Source organism: Canis lupus, chromosome 31, assembly GCF_003254725.2.
Source record: "Canis lupus dingo isolate Sandy chromosome 31, ASM325472v2, whole genome shotgun sequence".
Taxonomy (NCBI): Eukaryota; Metazoa; Chordata; class Mammalia; order Carnivora; family Canidae; genus Canis; species Canis lupus.
Genome location: NC_064273.1, coordinates 12,334,740 through 12,350,822, shown reverse-complemented (window position 1 = coordinate 12,350,822; position 16,083 = coordinate 12,334,740). Strand labels below are relative to the sequence as shown.

Genomic DNA, 16,083 nt, shown 5'->3' with positions numbered 1-16,083 from the left:
TAAACTTTAAATGATGTAAGAGGAGTAAATCCTGGAGATTTACTGTACAGCACAGTACCTATGGTTAGCAAGACTGTATTTTATATTTAAAAATTTGCTAAGAGGTAGGTCTTTTTTTTTAAGATTTTATTTATTTTGGGGGGGGGAGAGGAGAGAGAGAGAGAGAGAGAGAGAGAGAGAGAGAATGGTTGGGGGAAGGGCAGAAGGAGAGGAGCAGGGAGCCTGATGTGGGGCTTGATCCCAGGATCATGACCTGAGCCTCAACCAGACACTTAACCACTGAGCCACTCCAAGAGGTAGGTCTTATGTTAAGTGTTCTAATCACACAAAAAATAAAGAGAGTGGGGAAAAAACTTTTGAAGGTGTTGGATATGTGTATGGCATTGACGATGGCAGTAGTTTCATGAGTGTATACTTATTTCCAAACTCATCAAGTTGTAACAGCATTTTGTAAATCAATTATACCTTTAAAAATTGTTGTTGTTCAGTGATAGGCATCTAGAAGGAACTCCTAAGTATTGATTAAATATTTCTTGAATGTATAGAGAAGCTACACTTTTTTTCCCCTCCCAGAAATTTGCCTTTGAGAATTTTCTGGGGGCGGAGAACATTTAAATCAAGAGAAAACAAAGATCTTCAGTTGTATATATTATAATAATACATTTTGATATTTTGAATTAGTTGAAAGTAGTTTATTTATCAAATTGAAGTGTATATGCCTATGAAAGGTAACATGTAAATATGAGGTTTCAAAAAAATAGGGTTTATTATTATGGTCAGGTAATTTATCTTTTGGATATTTGTATATACATTTTTCCATTTGGGTCATAAAAATAATGTTGGTTCAGAGAAGTGTATTTATAAGATACTTCTTTCATTCTTAGGAACTAGAGAGACACACATGGTATTTTGGTATCTTAAAATTAGTATGAATCAAACAGACCTTGATAGTTTTTAAAAATTAGTTTGTATGTAATAAAGTATAAATTGTTCATATAAACAATGTTGTAATAAAGTATAGATTTCATTTTATATAGACATTTTCTAATTGTAGTTTTTGAAGTTTTATTTTTAGGCCACCTACAATAAATGTTTTTAAAATAGTACAAAAATATAATCAAAGACTTATATTAAGAAATGGTATATGCTACCTGTATTCACATTGAAAGGAGTTGTTATAAATGTTTTTTCCAAAGCAGAATAGGTAACTTTTATGTGATGATTTAAGCAAAGTTTTCCCTGCAAGTCTGTTTACAAGTGTTTGGTTTTATTTTGTGCCTTTATATATCAACACATAATAGATATGACTATTTCAATAATCATTTTCATGAGAACAGGAGGAGCTATGTGTTTTGGTTTATTCCTTCTCTTTCTACTGCTCTCTTCCAAATTCACATGTTAGTATTTCATGCTTGTTAGACAGTCTCTTTCTAACTGCTCTTTTTGTCTTTTCATTTTTATTATTCAACCCATTCTACACACCGTAGGACAATAAGCCTTTCTGAAGAAAGTATTATAACTGAACAAAGGCCTTTGCCTAACAAGATAAAGGCCAAGTCCTATTTTTATCTGTCTCCTACTTATCCCAGCATCATATTCCATTTGCCTCACCCTCAAAAATGTTAACTGCACATTTCTTATGCTGCCACCCGGGTTTTGTCATCTTTCTCACAGGTGTCCTGTGATCCCTGCTCATTTTCTTTTACCAAAACACTCCCTGGTCTGTGATTTGAATAATCACCCTGAAGTGCCCTCTTCCACTGTCCCTTAGTAGTTGATGAGTACCATTCACACTGCATTTATTTAATTCGTCTCTCCTGCAAGATTGTAAACTTCTAAAGGGAAGGGATCATATCTTGTATAAATCTGTGATTTGTAAAACACCCAGCTCTAAGCCTTACACATAGAAGGTGATAAATCAAAACACTGAGGAGACAGTAACTCCAGGGTATATCCTGGAGCTTTAGAAACAATTAAGAGGGGCAGCCCGGGTGGCTCAGTGGTTTAGCGCCGCCTTTGGCCCAGGGTGTGATCCTGGAGTACCCGGATGAGTCCCCAGATCAAGCCCCATGTCGGGCTCCCTGCATGGAGCCTGCTTCTCTCTCTGCCTGTGTCTCTGCCTCTTTCTCTCTGTGTGTCTCTCATGAGTAAATAAATAAAATCCAAAAAAAGAAAAAAGGAAACAATTAAGAAAAGGATACAAATTCACCTGTATTACACAAGTTCCTTAAGCTTAGGCTGCAACAATTTCTACATGTGGTTTGTGTGAAGATGAAATGACAGTATGTGTGTTAGCAATTTGTAGGTTCCAAAATGTAATCTAAGCATTTCTAATAGTTCTCAAACTGCATTTTGTGGACTATATAAGTTTCTTTGTCTTCATGTAAAATGTATAGAATGTTGTTTTAATGTTCCTTACCTGACTAATGGCAAGATTGATTTAATATGTTAGCTGAATGTTTACTGTAATAAGTCTCATTACAATTCATCTGAAACAAGAAGGAAAATAGAGATGCCTTTGATGAAAGTAATAAATTACCTGCGTGGAATCCAACAATTTCAGAGATGAATGAATTTGAAAGTTTTGTTAACAACTTTCCAAAATTGTTCCTTAATTCATCATATTGAATTACATGGAGTAAAATACATTTTTTGAAGGGCATCATCTCACAGATTTCCATAAATTTCTCAGAGGTGACCCCATCCCTGTCAATTCTATTTCCTAGGAGTATTTAAAATTAAATAGCTTACCTGGCTAGTGGACATTCTATATGAGACTGAAATCGGGATGATGAATTTTTTTTTTTTTTTTAATTGGGTAGGGTATAGTTCTGGTGCTAAGAACAGCATCTAGAAATGGAATAAGTTTCTGATTTTCAGAGATTTTTTTTTCTCTCCAAAACAAAATCTAGGTATCATGTATATCTGGGATATAGCTGTGAATTAGTTGAAAGAGAGATAGGGTTGAGTTTCAGGGAGGAAATAGTATTATAGGACCAGCATCTTGAACCATGAATACAATCATTATCTGTAGATTCTGAAAATATGGTATCATATGGTCTTGTGTATTTAAATGCTCAGATGTTGATAACACAAATTGGTACCAGAGACTGAGTTTATTAAGTATGAGGCAGTGATTATGGTTTCTAAGTGTGTTCCTTACTCATGATAAAATATGATGTACAATTTGGATACTATTCCTTTGGCAACTAACTAGATTTGAGAAGTTACCCTTACAGGCCACCCAGATATATTTTAGATCGAGAGTGTATGAAGCCGTTATTTCATTACCTAGGCCACAGTAGAAAATATTTAGCCTTTTTTAATGGTGACTAAAAATTGGATCCTTTGATTTTATATTATGTTACAGACAAAAATTCTGAAAGTCAGCTATTTATCCTAGTAGAAATAGATAAAACCTGATAGTGAGTGTTATTAATGTTACTTTGACAAGTATATTAAAAATATGTGCACAGAATTTGTATCAATACTGAGTTCATGCTAATTTGCTATTTACACAGTAATTTTAGTAAATAAGAAATGAATAAGTAACACTTTCATTTTATTTAAGTACTCCCATGAGTTTCTGTTAAGGGTGAGCAGCATTTGTTGGAAAGTTACATACAATTTCAACCTAGTCTGGTGACTACAGAATGCTGTTTTCTTAGCTTTTAAGTCTTTTGCAGTAATGTAGCCTGAGAGAAGGCAGAAATAGTTGTTTCTCTGTTTTATATATGTATAAACGATATGCAGTTGACCCTTGAACAACACGGCGGTTACAGGTACTGATCCCTGACAGAATCAAAATTCTCTAATTTTGACTCCTCCAAAACTTAACTACTCATAAGCTACTGTTTACTGGAAGCCTTACTGATAACATAAACAGTCTATTAACACATATTTTATATGTTATATGTATTATATACTGTAGTCTTATAATATCTTTTTCTTATTTTTTTCATATTTCTAGGTTACATGGTTCATCTGTTTTTTCAAATTATTGCAGATCTCCAAAAAATTTTCCAATATATTTATTGAAAGATACACAGTTCAAAGTGTTTTTCAAGGGTTAACTGTATTTCTTTTACCCCTTGTGTAGATACAAAGAGTAGTCCTACCGTGGCCACAGTTTAATACAGTGCTAGGGAAAAATGCTGGTCTTAGAGGCATAAGATTTATATTTGAACTATAGCTCATCAAACAGACTGTTTAACCTGAGCCTCAGTTTCCTAATCTGTAAAATGAGGACATAATCTACATCAAAGGAATATTATGCAGAATGAATGAGGAAATAACGTTTGTTGTCACCGGTGTAATCTTCTAGAAAGACAATGTTTTATTGACAATATTGTTAATTCTCTGTGTTCCAAAAGAAATAAAATAGGTTTTTGGATGACTACTGTTTTACTCAATAGCATACCCTTCTAAATTAGGACCACTCTTCCACACATTTTGCATTTTTCTTTTTTTGGTTCTATTCCACTTGAAGAGTTTTCACAAACCCTGCTCCACGCTTTTGAACTCCTTTCAAGTTTGAACCAGTTACCATCTGCCACCTACTGACCCAGTTCTCTCTACTTTCTTCAACTGAGCTCTCCCCATACACACATGCTTATTTTCGTTGGGTGATTAAATTGGCCTTCATTTGATTTTTCCAATGATCTAGATTAATACAGGGTTAGAAACAGCAGCTTCTGCATGTGTTTGAACTATAAATAAAACAAGGTACAGAAGAACCAGTAATAATACTCCTTTTTTTCCCCTAAGGAAGACAGTTATCAGAGAAAACAATTGGTAACACCCCAAATGGACTTGCCTTTTTTTTTTTTTTCCATTGCATAGTACTTACAGGTTTAAAGTGATTTCTGCCTACATATCCAGGTTAAAAAAGTTTTCAGTATAAAGTATGAGTTGTCAAGTGACTCACCACATATGCAAGTACTTCAAAATGCATGCCCTTAACTACTATTTGAATTTTTATAGGTTTGTAGTTTTGCTGACTGCAAGAAAATAAAAGGCCTAGTGCCAGTTCTTACTGGGTCAAGATTTATTTTAAAGTATCAACATTTCCTCAGCATTTTGATACTTACAAAAGTCCTAGAAATTTTCCTGCAAGAAAACTTAATAGGCTTTATTCCAGTAAGGAAAATTCAGGGTGCTTACGCCATGGTAGGAACAAAAGCGATATATTTGGTGAATTTGTTTATAGAAATTGCCAGAAACCAGACTACCCTAGAGATCTATCTTTATTTAAAGAGGCAAAGACTAGTAATTATATTTGTTCAGCTCCAGGTACAGAAAATTTGGCCAATAATTTAAAAACAGACTGTTAGTCTTTTCTGAAATGATCAGGGGCTGGGTTGACTAGGGCAATTGGTTGGACACTGTGGAGACTTTATTCAGTAGTGGTTTGTGAAGTACATTACAGCGACTTGAATTTGAATCCTCAGTCTACCCCTTACCTGTTGTATAACTTTGGGCAAGTCACTCCATTGCTCTGAGCCTTAGTTTCTTCATCTGTAAGGATGAATAGTATCTGCTTTATAAATAGTGATTAAGTGAGATAATATATGACTTAGGACGATTGTAAAATAGTAGCATTTATTTGCCATCTAGTTAATTATAATGGCTGGGAATTAACCCTCCAAAGAGTAGGTTTTAAAACTTGCATTCCTAAAGAGTGCACTTAATAGGGCACCTCAGTGGCTCAGTTAAGTGCCCAACTCTTGGCTCAGGTCATGAGCTTGGTATCTTGAGATCAAGCCCCTCATTGGGCTCCAGCTTAGTGTGGAGTCTCTGCCTGAGACTCTCTGCCTCTCCCTGCCCCCGCCCCCCAGTGCATGTGTGTTCTCTCTCTCTCTGTCTCAAATAAAGTCTTTAAAAACACACACACACACACTTGAATTGTTGAATTACTGTATCGTATACCTGAAACCAATATAACACTATGTTAACTGTACTGGAATTCTAAAACTTAGTTTAAAAAACTTGCATTCAGGGGATCCCTGGGTGGCACAGTGGTTTAGCGCCTGCCTTGGGCCCAGGGCGCGATCCTGGAGTCCCAGGATTGAGTCCCGCATCGGGCTCCCGGCATGTAGCCTGCTTTTCCTTCTGCTTGTGTCTCTGCCTTTCTCTCTCTCTCTCTGTCTATCATGAATGGATAAATAAAATCTTAAAAAAAAAAAAAGAAATCATGAAAAAATGTTTAAAAAAACTTGCATTCCATGTTGAGAGTCATTTAAGTATAGAAGTATATTTGAGATTTCTTTAAAATCTTTAGGAAACCACATTAGAGTCAAAGCAGTGTTTATAGCTAATAGACTGAATTTGACAAGAATTGAGACACTGTGGTGTGGTGTTTTGAACAAGTGTGAATCCTAACTCTGCCACCTACTTTATTGACTTTGGACCAATCATCTTACCTCCTAAGGCTCAGTGTTCTCATCTGTAAAATGGGGTAACTTTATAGGGTTGTTTTGAGAATTGAAAGAATGTCATTCTTGGCACAGTAAGATTTAGTTATCCTTTTTTTTTTTTTTTTTTTTTTAATTTATTTATGATAGTCACACAGAGAGAGAGGGGCAGAGACATAGGCAGAGGGAGAAGCAGGCTCCATGCACCGGGAGCCCGACGTGGGATTCGATCCCGGGTCTCCAGGATCGCGCCCTGGGCCAAAGGCAGGCGCCAAACCGCTGCGCCACCCAGGGATCCCCAGGTTTAGTTATTCTTATTAGTCAGATACCCTTTTGGACATGGCCATGAGTACTTATAAGAAATATAGCCTGAATTTTTTTTTATGTAATATTTAATGTAGGAATTTTGGAATCAATACCCTTTTCCCCGTTTGTATAATGTTTATCTAGTTGACTTAAGATAAAATATTTTGAATCTCCTATAGTCCAAATAGCACTTAATTTATATTTGAAAAACACATTTTTACATATCATCTGCTATGGTCTGAATGTTTATTTTCCCCTCAAAATTCATATGTTGAAATCTTAACCCCCAAGGAGATGGTATCGGGAGGTGGAAACTTTGGGAGGTGATCAGATTATGAAGGAGGAGCCTTCACAGTGGGATGAGTTCCCTTATAAAAAAGGCCTGAGAGAGATCCCTTTCCCTTTCTGCCATCTTTGATATCGTGGAAAGATAGCCATATATAAACAAGAAAGCTAGATTCTCCCTGAATACCATGCTTGCATGTACCAGGGTCCTCGACTTACCAGCTGCCAAAACTCTGAGAAATAAATTTTTGTTGTTTATAGGCCACTCAGTCCATAGTATTGTTATAACAGCCTGAATGAACTAAGCATCCAATTTTATGGCTCTGTACTTTTAATCCAGTCTTTATTTCATGTTTCTGCTTTCCTTTCTGCTTCATTGCCTGAGAGTGACCCAAAGGAGAAGCAGGGAAAGCAGGAGTAGGCAGGATTGTCAATAGATGGTCAACCTTACCATGATCAGATATACTCTCAGGACTAAAGTCCTCAATTAAATTGACTCATGAATGCTTTCTCAAGTATTACCACAGAATGATTTTTAATGCTTTTTTTTTTTTTTTTTACTATTGTTACATATACTGAGATTTTTTTTTTTTAAGATTTTATTTATTTATTCATGAGAGACACAGAGAGAGAGAGAGAGAGAGGTAGAGACACAGGCAGAGGGAGAAGAAGGCTCCATGCAAGGAGCTCGATGTGGGACTTGATCCAGGGTCTCCAGGATCACACCCGGCAGCTATAAACCACTGCGCCACCAGGGCTGCCCTACTGAGAAGATTTTAAAGGAAATCTCTACTTTTCCCACCATCCTTCAATAATTTTTTTCAGAGCCATAACATAATTCATCCAGTAATTTTTCAAAGTGACAGCTAATAAGTGATTGGTAAGTAAATAGTTACCACATATTATAGGTATCATATTAAGTATAGAGTTGAGTTTCTCCTTTATAAAGTTAATTTTCTGTATCTTCTATTTGGTGATCAGTATGTCTAAAAGAAGCTATTTAATGGTATAGGAATTTTAATTTGTAGAAATTTTCCAACCTTATAAGACTTTTATGAGAAAGCACTGTAGTTTGATAGGTTCATACAGTGAGAACGTGAAGAGTTAAGTTAGAGTCTTGGATAGATAAAGCTTTGGCTTTGTTACTGACTAATGGTTTGGCTTTGAGTTAAAAACCAAAACCTGATGACTTTTAGTCTTGGACTCAACCCATTACTGAGTCATGAAACCCGGCTTCCCTTCAAACCTAGGATTACTTCAAAGATGAAGGGGAACATTTGAGATGGTGTCCCCCACCTGCCTTCCAATGTGTGTACACACACAAAGGAAGTGTAATTATTTATGTTTAATTCATCACGTCCTAATTTTGTTTGGTCACGGGACCTCCCATGTACCTCCTTACCACCTAACTTCCTCTCTCTTCCCTTCCCTTTCTTCCTTCCTTTGAGTGAATACTGATAGTTCTGTAGAATCCAGTTAGGCAGATCATGATTTTGAGTACATTTTGCCATTTATTTCAAAGCTCTATATTTGGATTGCCTTTGCCTTGGTCATATGTTTATTTTCAACTCTTAATTAGGAACACACTGTTTATAAATTAATTCCTGTGAGAAAGTATGACTCATATTAAGAGGTCTTGTCTTATTGTCATATGACATGTTCTGTAGGCCTGCAGCATAGAAAAGGGGAAAAACACCTGACATCTATCTTCATTTTAGTTGGATTAACACATTGCAGGAAACTGTGTAACTATTTTTAACTTTTTTCTATGTGAATTAAAATATAAGTAATTGAAGACCTTACTAAACTAACTTAAACGAGGGATAAATACCCTATGCAACATGAAGTTTAGAATAGAGGTAATTAATTGTCCTAATGGTGTTAACAAGAACGCACAGGGTATTTTCCATTTTTCTACTCTGCTGCTTCTTTGCAATTGGTTGCAAGGTGGCCATTTTTCCATGCTACTTTTTTTTTTTTTAGGTAAGAAAAACATTTCCTAGTAAACTTTATTGGCTGCAATTGCATCATATGCCCGTGCCTAAACCCCTGATTGGCAAAGTAAACAATACTTGCCTTAGTGGCTTGACCTAATCAGGATTTACCTCCTAAGAGAAAGAGTGTTTTACCAGCAAGTAAGAAGGGGGGGTGGGTATGTCTCTTAGAGGGCTGCTGCAGTGGATGACACAGCTAGGGAAGGTCACAGTTTTTTAAATTTTTGCAAGCTTCCTTCCTTATGGAATCACAGAATATAGACAGTCATGCCTTGATTCATTTGACATATGTTTATTGAGTATCTACTGTATTCCATTTATTCTCTGTCTTAAAAATAGAGCAGCGACCAGAAAAGGGAATAATTACTGCCCCCTTGATGCTTACATTTTATTCATGAGATAGACAAACAGTATGCAACAATTCAACTTCATGATATCTTACAAACAGTGCTAAGTAGAGACTGAAGCAGAGAAAGGAGTGTGGAAGGTCTGGGGCAGGGGTGTATGAAATTTTAGATTATGTTCAGGGAACATCTTGCCTAGGAGATAACTTAAGGAAAGGATGAGTTGATGTGATACTTACAGCTCTCTAGGAGAAGAATATTCTAGTCAAAGCCCCTGTGGGTGAATGAGGGAGAGTCACATTAAGTGAGGTCAGAGTGGGGAGCAAAGGAGTGACACAATAAAACGTGTTCACAGAATCACTTTGGCAGTTGTGTTAAGTAAACCAAAAGACATTAAAAACAGAAACAAGGAAACCAGTCAGGAAGCTGTTGTAATAATCCAGGAGATATGATGGTGATTTAAATGGGGGCAGTAAGTAGTAGTTGGATGTAGATATTTCCAAGGCAAACCCTACAGACTTTGCTGACAAATTGGATGTAGCCTGTGGGAAGAGGAGAGGCATCTAGGATGGCAGCCAGGTTTTTGGCCTGAACAGTTAGAAGATGGAATTGATATAATCTGAGATTAGGAAGAAGAGGGACTCAGTTATTGACATGTTAAATCTCAGATGTCAAATAAACAATTGATGGATGTCAGATGGAGATGTAAAATAAACAACTGAATATACGTATTTCTTGAAGATGGATCAATATATATATTTTAAAAGGATGACATTGGTCATTAATAACAGGGCATGCCTTTTAAAAGAATATAAATTAAAAAAATAGGGAGAGAATAGGAAATGGAGAAATAAAGTGTATACGGAGAGGGATATTTTATGTTCCATTGAACAAATACAGGGAAGTATTGGAGGTAATTTTAAAATAGACTAATGAAAGAAGCATTTATATACTGAGCATTTATTTAGTGGCCACTATAGTCTAGTTTCAGAAATTGTGTGAGAAGTATATTTATTCTTTCAATCAATACCTCATTCCTGAAGCCCCAACTTGTGTCAAAAATATACATAAAAAGTGAAATACACCGCAAGGATCAATAGTGTGGATTTAGTTTCTGTTCATTCCCTTTATAGCATGATGCAACAATTCCTCTAAAGGATGTTGTATTGTTAACCAAGTATGGTCTCCATCCCAATTTCCTCAGTATTATGCAACCTAGTTAAGACTCAGGCATAATATTCAGTAGTGATCCAAGCCAGGAAAAGAATTGCTATTTTATATATATATATATATCAGGATAAATGGCTTTTCTTTTGAAGAGGAATTAGTCCAAGATGGTTTTTAAACCAGATTATATATTTGTTTGCATTTAGTGAGGATGCAGCACATAGCTAAGATTTTCTTTTTTTTTTTCTTTTTTAAAGATTTTATTTAATTATTCATGAGAGACACACAGAGAGAGAGAGAGAGAGGCAGAGACACAGGCAGAAGGAGAAGCATGCTCCATGCAGGGAGCCTGACATGGGACTCGATCCAGGGTCTCCAGGATCAGGCCCTGAGCTGAAGGCGGCACTAAACTGCTGAGCCACCCGGGCTGCCCATAGCTAAGATTTTCAATCTGTGTGTATCACGTAAAATGCTGAGAAACACCTTATAAAGTACCTTTTACATTATAGGTACTCAATAAATAGAAAGAAAATTTGATTTAGAACATTCACATTTCTAACTTATTTTGAAACTTTTAATAATATTATGCTGCATGACATAGGTGTTGCTTGGTAATAATGTGCCCTACCTACAATGCAAGGTTGTTGAGAATATTGAATTATCATGGGTTTTTTCAGATAAAAGTATCATAAAATAATTATAAGGAATTGTTTATTGGGCAAGACAGTTTTGCTCTTAAGGATGGGTTAGGCTTTTCTTATCACACTTTTTGCCAATCAGGGTGAGTATATGACCACTAGCCTATGCGATCAATGAGGGGAAATGTTTATAATTAGAGGGGAAATACTGTTTGGTCAGAACCTGGAGTATATTGAATTACTTCAGTTTGCCTATTTCTCATGTTAAGTAATTTTTGCAAAATGATCAACTCCCATGAGAGAGTTCTGCAAATTTGGAGTGATTAAGCAAGCATTTATGCTAGTTTTAAGACCAAATTGATGGTAGATATGAATTGGCCTCATTTTTTGGTTGACTGAGCTCTAAGTTTTTATCTACAAGTCTACTTTCCAGTTCTTTGGAGTGTATTTCTTATACCCTCCTTTATTTTGTTTTGAAAAAGAGATTTAGGAAAATCTGTTACCCAGCAATTAGCATTTGTTCATGTCTGCAAATTACGATGTTCACCTAAAACTATATTCTTGTCAAAGTAAAACTCTATTTTGCCACAACATGGCAGCTTATTTTTTATTATGCAAATAGAAATATATTTATATTATAAAGCATAATATTAAAATGATCCAGCAAGAATCCACCAACCAGAACTTGACTGAGAAAGTGTGCATCTATTAGCATATATCCCTTCTTGCCCATGGCCCTGCCCTTAATGCCTTCCCTGATTCCCTAATCAGTCTTCAATTTTGTGTTTATCACTTACTTTTTAATAATACTGGTTTTATCACATGGATCTTTAAGTAATATGCTGTTTAATTTTACTTTTTGTAAAGATTTATAAAAAGGGTGCATAGTTGCCTGAAACTTGCCTTTTTTATTCATTATGGTTCTTTGAAATTTATTTATTGTATGTAGTTTGCAATTCATTTATTTTACTGCTGAGTAATACTCCATTGTCTGAATTTATTTACTGTACCATTGGTAGACATCTGGATTGTTGTTGCTGTTGGATGTTTTTGTATGCCTGTTTTGTTTTTGATATATCTATATTGAGATTGGTGTACTTCTGTACACTGATACAGGTATGTTTTTGCTATTACAATTATTGCTTATGTCTGAATTCTTTTATGTATGTTCTAGTGCACATGTGTAAGACTCTAGAATATATACCTAAGAGTAGAGGTATAGAGAATTATGATTACTTATATGAGTTTATTAATCAGTTATACAAATTTATGCCAATTGTTTTCCGAAGTCATTGGATCACAAATTAGTGGTTTATATACCACTAATACACCACAGAAGCTCCCAGTGAACCAAATCATTGCCAAAACTTGGAAATCTCAGGCCACTTAACTTTTTCCAATATTGTAGCTACAAAACGGCATCTTTACTATGTCTTCATTTGCTTTTCTCTGATTGCTAATGAGGTTGAACATCTTTTCATGTGATTACTCACCATTGGTGTTTTACTTTCATGAATTGCTCATTTATGTCTTTTGTCCAGTATGTACTTAAAACTATGCATTAAATATATTTATTTCTAATTTTTTTCAATTTTAAGTAACAACATAAGAAAGAAAAATTTTTCCTGTGAAGATTTGATGTGATGCCTCATCACCCTTGAATAAATGAGCGTATATTTCCTACAAACAAGGACATTGTCCTATAAGCTACAATAAAGCCATCAAAATCAGGAAATTAACATTGATGCATTACTACCATCTAATCCTCAGATCTCATTCAATTTTCACAAGTAGTCCCAATAATGTCCTTTATAGCAAAAGGATCTAGTTTAGAAGCACGCCTTCATTTTACTTGTCACATCCTTTCAGTCTCCTTCAATCTGGAACAGTTCTTCAGTCTTTGTTTGACTTTCAAGACCTTGGCACTTTCCAAGACTATACTGCATAGGCCACTTATTTTGTAGAACTCTCTTCCTTTAGATTTGTCTGCTGCTTCCTAATGATTACATGCAAGTTATGAATATTTGGCAGGAATACCTCAGACGTTATGCTGTGTCTTCTCTTAGTATCTTATCAGGTGACACATGATTTTCATTTTGACGCATTAGTGTTTATGTTAACTTGATTACATGATGAAGATGGTGTCTGTCACGTTTCTCTCTTGTGAAATCACTCATTTTCCCTCTGTTTTAGTAATTGTTTTGTGTGGAAGTGCTCTAAGACTATGTGACGATCTCCTTCCTCATCAAACTTATTAATTAATTTATATCAGTACAAATTCATGATTCTTTCTTGTATTCAGTGAGCTATAATCAGTTACTGTTGTTATTTATTTTGATGCTCATCTTGCCCAGATTCAGCCAATGGGATTCCTTTAAGGTTGGCTTCTGTGTCTTTTTGACTGCTACTTCCAGTTTCATTCCTACACTATAGAGTTTAATCACATTTTCTTCCTTTTTTATATATCCCCTTCTCTAAAAGTGAGAAACTTGCCTATTATTAACCTAAATTTACTTATTGGACCAGTCTCACTGTATGTAATCTACCTGCCATATTCATTGCACTCGCCTCCCCAAATTCTTAAGTTTTGAAGACCCTTCATGCGGAAGCCCCCTTCAACCCTATGTCAGTTCCTACAGGTACAGTCCAGTGCATCTTTTTGTGGGCACTCTCCTCCCCCTGATCAGTCATTGACATCTGTTGTGCAGGTCCTGCTTAACCCATACCACTCTGCGAAAGTTTGGGCTCTGACTCCCATGTCACACTGTTCCCTCCTTTCCAGCTTGAGTGCCTGCCTCATCCTGCTCAGACCCTGATACCCTTCATGAGGGATACTTTTTTGTATTTTGCCTATTTTTATTTTTATTTAAAGATTTTATTTATTTATTTTAGAGAGTGAGAGTGTGTATGTGTGAGCAGAGGGAGCAGCCTGAGAGGAAGAATATCTGAAGCAAACTCCCCACTGAGCATGGAGTCCTACACAGGGCTCGATCTCCTGACCCTGAGATTATGACCTGAGCTGAAGTTAAGAGTTGGATGCTTAACCAAATGACTACCCAGGCACCCGTACGCTTTTCCTATTTTTAAATAAAATGTTAAAGGATATACACACACACGTACATTCTGGATACTGTAGTGGTTTTTTCGTTTTTTGTTTTTGTTTTTGTTTTTGTTTTTGGCAATGTGCTTGGTGGTATTGTATTTAATCTTCTTTATTTTTTCTTGTTGTATTTGTTGATGAATGGAAGTTTTTAATGATAAGGTAGTTGAATTTATTATTCATATATTTATAGTTAGCCCTTTCTGTGTTTTAAGTTTTAAACCTTCCATACTCCGTTCATAATGATAGTCCTTTAAGTTTTATTTAAAAATATTAAAGACTTGGAGTACTTGGGTGGCTCAGTGGTTGAGTGTCTCTGCCTTCAGCTCAAGTCATGATCCAAGGTTTCTGGAATTCAGTTCTGCATCAGGCTCCCCACAGGGAGCCTGCTTCTCCCTCTGCCTGTGTCTCTGCCTCTCTCTCTCTCTCTCTCTGAGCCTCTAATGAATAAATACATAAAATCTTAAAAAAAAAAATTAAAGACTTGTCTTCTCTATTTAAAATTTTAATCCCTATGGAATTTTTACATAGGAGGGATCCAATTTCTTCCCCCCCAAAAATAACCAGTTTGTTCAGCACTGTTGAATGATTCCTCTTTCCTTCAGTGATCTGCAATGTTATGACCTTTGTGAAATATTGTTTTTGTTCTATATGAAGGTGTGTTTCTTCTCTAGCAGTCAGTATGTCTCTTTTCTGGAAGCACACTAATTTCATTAGTACAGCTTTATAATAAATCTTAGTGTAGATACAGCAAGTTCCCTACTCTATTCTGTTTCTGGTTGGATGGCTTGTCTGTTTGGGCTTTTGCTACTCCACTTATAAAACCTTTTGGACTTTGATTGGCATTGCATTAAATGTATCACAGAATTGTGATTTTGTGATACTGAGTCTTTCAATAATGAATATGGTATGTCCTCCCATTTATTTTGGTTGTACTTAATGTCTTCTGATATATTTTCAAGTTAACTTTTATTCTTCAGGTACGTTTTGTTGTTGGATTGTTTTTTGTTTTTGTTTTTGTTTTTTAAGATTTTATTTATTTATTTGAGAGAGAGAGATACTAAGAGAGAACACAAGCAGGGTGGAAGGGCACAGGGAGAGGGAGAAACAGGCTCCACTCTGAGCAGGGAGCCCCTGTGGGGCTCAATCCCAGGACCATGAGATCATGACCTAAACCAAAGGCAGATGCTTAAGGACTGAGCCACCCAGGTGCCCCTTTTGTTGGATGTTTTTAAAATGTTATTTTCTGTTTGTTACTAGTGTGTAAAAATGCAGTTGATTTTTTAGAAGTGATTTATATTTAGCCACAATGAACTAAACATGAATATACTTGTGTAAGTAAATGTTAGAAATGCTGAAAAACAAATAAACAAGATTAGAAATCCAGAATTTTACTCTGAAATTATTTTTGATATTTTAATAAATCCTAGGTTAATAATCCATCTCTTTTTTTTTAATATGGAGCGTTTCACGAATTTGCGTGTCATCCTTCTGCAGGAGCCATTCTAATCTTCTCTGTATTGTTCTGATTTTAGTAGTTGAAGTGAGCACAATAATCATCTTTTTAAATAAATTTATTGAGATACAGTTCACATACAATAAAATTCATCAGTTTCAACTGTTCTTTATAGTCATGCAGGTATGCAACCAATACCACCATCTAATTTTTGAACATTTTTATGATCCTACAAAGAATCCCACACCCATTAGCAGTCACTACCCATGCCTTTCCTTCCCCACTCCCAGTCCTTAGACAGCTGTGAATCTATTTTCTGTTTTTGAATTTGCCTGTTCTGGACATTTCACATAAATGGAATCATACAGTACATGTCTTTT

At 35.6% G+C, this 16,083-nt stretch overlaps 1 protein-coding gene and 1 non-coding gene across 7 annotated transcripts in view; one reads left to right on the top strand and one right to left on the bottom strand.

The window, feature by feature from the left end:
- Positions 1-16,083, top strand: part of NRIP1 (nuclear receptor interacting protein 1) — a 99,652-nt gene that overhangs the window by 24,871 nt on the left and 58,698 nt on the right. The window lies entirely within an intron of this gene.
- LOC112661949 (U6 spliceosomal RNA) lies at positions 15,700-15,808 on the bottom strand. The gene has a single exon (XR_003138106.1). It is a non-coding gene; the product is annotated as a U6 spliceosomal RNA (small nuclear RNA).